We start from the raw sequence: 5,645 nt of genomic DNA, 5'->3' as shown, positions 1-5,645 counted from the left end.
AACATCATGAACAACAAAGAACAGAATGACCCAAATTGTATGCTGGCCAGTTTACTGGTGGACCAAATCAAGCTGACCAAGGACTGGTGAACAGAGACAGTGTTTACCTTTTGGAAACTTGCTCTGAGGTTAAAAAAAAATCCTGGCTACTGTTAATAAGGAAGCAAGTAAAAAATATTAACAGATACACCCACACCAACACTTGTTTTTGCCAAGGTGTTCCACTAGAACACAAAGTTAGAGATGCGTACACGGGTAAGAGACTCAAATGTTTTCAAAATGAATTACTAATGATATGCAATTTGACATACTAAATTCTTCCATTTCCCGCCAGAACAAATTGACAATGAGGACTACTTAAAAGAAATGCTCAACTCCAAAGAGGAAGGTAGCAATGACACTTTCCACGACAGAATAACCTCCTGCTTTCCCACACCACTAATGTTGCTACTCTTGCAAGATACCTATACATGTGGAAAAACTTGTCAGCTTTTGCCAGGGCCAGAAGATGAAAACTAGAGCGTGTCCTAATCAGTTAATTTGTTATTGTAAGCTCAGCTGACATCTTGGGGTTGGACCCATAAAATCTGGCCATTTTTCATTTATCATCTGCAAAGTGCAGAACTCCTTAGCCCTTAGTCACAGTTTCTACTCAATATCTTTTTTTTTTTTTTCCAACATTTATTTATTTTTGGGACAGAGAGAGACAGGGCATGAACGGGGGAGGGGCAGAGAGAGAGGGAGACACAGAATCGGAAACAGTCTCCAGGCTCTGAGCCATCAGCCCAGAGCCTGACGCGGGGCTCGAACTCACGGAGTGCGAGATCGTGACCTGGCTGAAGTCGGACGCTTAACCGACTGCGCCACCCAGGCGCCCCTCTACTCAATATCTTAAAGCTGGACTCAGTCCTATCTGTGACTCATCCCCTCAGGGTTGAGGATGGGTGCTACTCATCAAAATCCGGAATGTCATTGTAGGAGTAACACTGGTAGCCTTTGGATGCATAGTAGGCCATGCGCAGGTGGTAAAATTCTGGCAGGAGCACCAGGGTGCCAAGGATCAGGACTGGACAAGTCTGTTTTCCCTCCCCCCACTCCCCACTCCTTCGCTGATATAGCCCACCAGCAGAAGGGAGCCTATGGCAATGAGAAAGGCACCAATCCAAACCAGGGCTGTAGCAAGCATAATAACCTTATATGGGATCTTAGTAGGGCTTTTTTTTTCTTTCTTTATTTTTTTAATGTTTATTGATTTTTGAGAGAGAGAGAGAGAAAGAGAGAGAGAGAGAGCACCAGCAGGGGAGGGGCAGAGAGAGAGGGAGACAGAGAATCCGAAGCAGGCTGCAGGCTCTGAGCTGTCAGCACAGAGCCCAACACAGGGATAGAACCCACGGACTCTGAGATCATGACCTGAGCCTAAGTCGGTCGCCTAACTAACTGACTGAGCCACCAGATACCCCAGGAGGGCTTTTCTTAAACTGAAGGTCAATGTAGCCATTATCTGTGCTGGAGAGCCTTGAATATTTCACTTTAGTATTGAGGATTCCAGCAGCCAGGATGTAGGAGAGAGCATCATAACAGGCTGACACAGCTACAGTTGGAGAGCCGCACTAAGCCACCCATGCACCAACAGCTCACTGCCCGTTGGCAGCAGAAGCACCTGAGTCCTCATGGTATGCCTCACCTAACTGCCCCCTCGCCCTTCAGTATACTATCAATATTTTATTTATTTTTTAAAGGTTATTTATTTCGAGAGAGATCGTACATGTGCGAGAAGGGCAGAAAGAGAGGGAGAGAGAGAATCCCAAGCAGGCTTCATGCAGTTAGCACAGAGCCCAATGCAGGGCTCATTGCCATGAACTGTGAGATCATGACCTGAGCTGAAATCAATAGGCCATCGCTTAACTGACTGAGGCACCCATGCACCCCAATGTTTTACAGATCATTTTAAATTTGCCTACATGTGTTAAGTGCACTGATATCTAATGCATCCTCTACGACTGTATCTAGTACTGTAATACTTTGCATAATATCTAAAAACCATAAACATAATCATAAAGACACTAGGAAGAGGAAGATCTTATGTGCCAAAAGTGTCGGGAAGAGGAAATCTATGGGGGCCTGTTGATAGCCTGTTGATGGCTCTGTGTGGATAAGACAACCAGTCCAATGGCTGTATCTTTTACTATGCATCCTGCTGTCTGCAGCATTCTATAGCACTGTCAACTCAGATTTGCGAAGGTGAAAAGGGTAATGGTACCAGAAAGATTCAAACAAAGTTTCCACCAATTCATTAGAAAATCAATTTGCAAGCAAAGAGAGGATATCGGGTATTAGTAACCTCTTATTTATCAAGTTAAATGAATCCATTTTTTTTTTAATATCAAAGAACTGATCCTGCAAGTAGGGTAATTTCAGACATAAGAATTGCTTTGATTATTGTTTTGTTTTGAACCTATCCTCACATGAAGTTTTTCCTTACAAGATGGTGAAGGATATTGCTTTTGGAATAATAATTCAGAGGAAAAAATACCAGTATGCTTGTTTACAAGCATACATATGCTTGTATATATGGACACATAACAACTTTCTGGGGTTTTCTGGCCCTTTCAGTTTTTCAATTTCACATTACCTTGGATTGAGGATACATAAAATTTAGGCAAGGAAGAAATAGAATAATATATATAACATAGTGTGGTATGCTATAACATACTTTTGTAGTGGGAACACTTAAGCAAATGCATATAAATGGGCACAATTGTAGCTTATTTATTATATATTGAGAACAGTGGGCCATCTGTCATTGAGAGGTGTGTTGGAGAAGAGCGGTAGCAAGAAGAGAGGCAGTGGATGAGGAGTATTCAGAACGAAGCAAAGGAGTTTGTATTTATATGAATTTCGGTTAGAGCATTCATGGAAGATTAAAGTGACAGCAGAAGTGTCATGGCTCTAGAAGTGTGACCTTTCATGATGAGTAAATGGATTCGAAGAGGGAGAGGAGCCAAAAAATGAGCTAGGGAGATACTGCAATGATCCAAGCATGATGTTGGTACGGGGGCAGGATGGGGATGGAGGGCGTGATATACAGGAAAAAATACTCCAAAGACAGAATTGAGAGAATCTAGTGTTTTTATTCCCTGTAAGGAAACCCTAAACTAAGGATTCAAGTTGGATGGAAAATGGGAGAGAAGTCTTCATAGAAGCACCAACTCTGAGATTTGGGGCTCATCATCTTTTCCCTTGAAACTCCAGTTTTTTACACCTGTAAAACACATTACCAATAGAGGCTTTCAGCTCTGAAATGTAGGTTTCTAGAATACAATACACTGGAAGAATGGCCAGAGTAAAAAGGACTGCAGTGAGATAAAGAAAAGGTAAGAATGGGTAGTTGTTTGAATAATAATACATATAATTGAGCATTTAATATGTACCAAGGATTGTATTAATTTAAAAAATTTTTAGTATCCTCTTTAGTTCTCATAACATACCAATAAGAGAAGAGGCAGATAAATAAAAGAAGAAAGGAAGAAAACCAAATAAAGAGAACTACTTGTCAAGTGAGGCAGCAAAGTATCCTCCAGGGAAAGATTAGACAAACTGAAAGGGTAGAAATCTGAGGGTTTTGGGGAATGTGGAAGTCTCCATCAAGTCTGGCTGAAGTGGCTTGGGGTTTAGTTTAATATGAACTCGATGATATCTCTTGTTTATTTCACTCCCAATGGCTCATCTGAAGAGAAAGAGCAGTGACACCCATCTTAGCGTGCACTTACCAGCAGGGTTGTGAATCTTCTTTTTTTTTCTCCTACTTGCCAACCACAGACCACTAAATTCCTGTAGCTGCCTCATTACTACACCATTTCAGCAGCAAATGCATTGTTCTGCACCTTTCTTGACCAGGAGCAAAGTAGGGAACAACTCTTTAGGTGACATTAGCACTTGAACTTAGATTAACGATGCCAAATCTGATTTATATTGTCTTTCCCCAGCCATATGACCTAGCATTCTCCCTGCCCTTTCACTGCGGCTGTACATTAAGCTGCATGCTTTAGAGGTTTTCTCCAACAACTCCCAGACCACTTTCCTAATCAGTATTCAACAGTATCTTTCCTTTCAGCAGATGCACATTTTCTTCTCCCTTTGTTCTTATATTTATTCTTCTAAGTTTTATTGACATCAACTGCCTTTGTTGTTTATCAGCCTACTTTAAATAATGACCACAAGACCTAAAAAAATATACATTTAAGTTGCTCGATAGCAAAACACACCAAACTGTTTATAGAAAAATTAAGAGAAAAAATTTACGAGGGATACCTAAAAAAAGACATTGTTCTTCATTTGGATGATCCAATAGTGACAGAATTTTCAAAGTTTTAAGATTTATAGTGGAATCTTGTGTTAGCCCCTTCACAAAGCATTTTATGTATCTAAGTGTGTATAAAACTATTTTAATCAAAATAGGGACAGTGGCTTCAATTTATTTTTGGAAGATGAAGAACTAATACATTCTTGCTTTATGAAGTTATTACAAGACTTACTTTTTGAAAAAAGGTCTGCATATTATATTTTAAAAGACAATTTGTTGCAAAAGCGTCATTGAGTCAGTCTTATATAAAAATCATTTTCAATTTTCTTGATATGAAAATGTGAAAAGCTTGATGAAAATCAAAGAATATGAGATGTTGGTTAAAGATAATCATCTTTTCATTCCAGGCTCACAGACTGTGCCAGGGAGAAAACACAGGCAAACAAAAGCATTAAGTCCCCAGGCTTCCAAATGAGGAATAGTCATGATCACAATCCGTCAGTTCACTCAAGTAGTGTTCACAGTGACTCACCAGTTGAATTCTGGCTCTAATTGCCATTACTCAAACTATGCCTATTTATCACCAGACAGGACAAAATGGCTGTCTTTGTAGCCCAGCTTTACAGCAGCACATTTGCCACAATCAGCACTTGTGGCTGTTCTCAATTCATGCTTCCAAGAATACAAATTGCACTGAATGGTGAGAAATAGCAATATAAATAATTCTTAAATTCTAAGTCAATCAGATTATGCATCCATCCATCCACCCATCCATCTAATGTAGATGCGGTAAACATTGTCTTAAATGTTGGGAATAAATGGTGATTAGGCAATTTCATTCTCATTTTGGCTGTGCTGAAATTAGAAAGATCCCAGAGAAGATATTCATGGAGTCAGCTGATATGTCACACTGTGACCCAATTATTCTGCAGTGAGTGTGGTGTTACGTGAATAACCTAAGGAGGTATGAAACCAAGTTGTCTATCAGCCTCTTTACCTCTGTGACCACAGCACTGGTTTGAACTGCCATCATGTTTGCCTGCATTACCTCAATCACTGTCTCAGTCGTCATCCTTCTCCTCTTTTATTCCCATCCAGTCCAATCTCAACAGAATCACTAGAAGGATCTCATGAAAATATGTCAAATCGTGTCACTCTTCTGCTCTTCCAATGGCTTCCATCTACCTTGGAGTAAAAGTCAAAGTTGTCACAGGGTGCCTAGGTGGTGCAGTTAGTTAAGCATCCTACTTCAGTTCAGGTTGTGATCTCACAGTTTGTGAGTTCAAGACCTGTATCAGGCTCTGTGCTGACAGCTCAGAGCCTGGAGCCTGCTTTGGATTCT

General features: G+C 40.4%; 1 pseudogene; it reads right to left on the bottom strand.

Annotated features, from left to right (window-relative positions):
* Positions 1 to 947: 947 nt before the first annotated feature.
* On the bottom strand, positions 948 to 5,375 carry LOC123607212 (annotated as a pseudogene).
* Between the last annotated feature and the right edge of the window lie 270 nt (positions 5,376 to 5,645).

This window comes from Leopardus geoffroyi, chromosome A2 (genome assembly GCF_018350155.1).
Source record: "Leopardus geoffroyi isolate Oge1 chromosome A2, O.geoffroyi_Oge1_pat1.0, whole genome shotgun sequence".
NCBI classification, from domain to species: domain Eukaryota; kingdom Metazoa; phylum Chordata; class Mammalia; order Carnivora; family Felidae; genus Leopardus; species Leopardus geoffroyi.
This window is presented reverse-complemented; position numbering and strand designations above follow the sequence as displayed.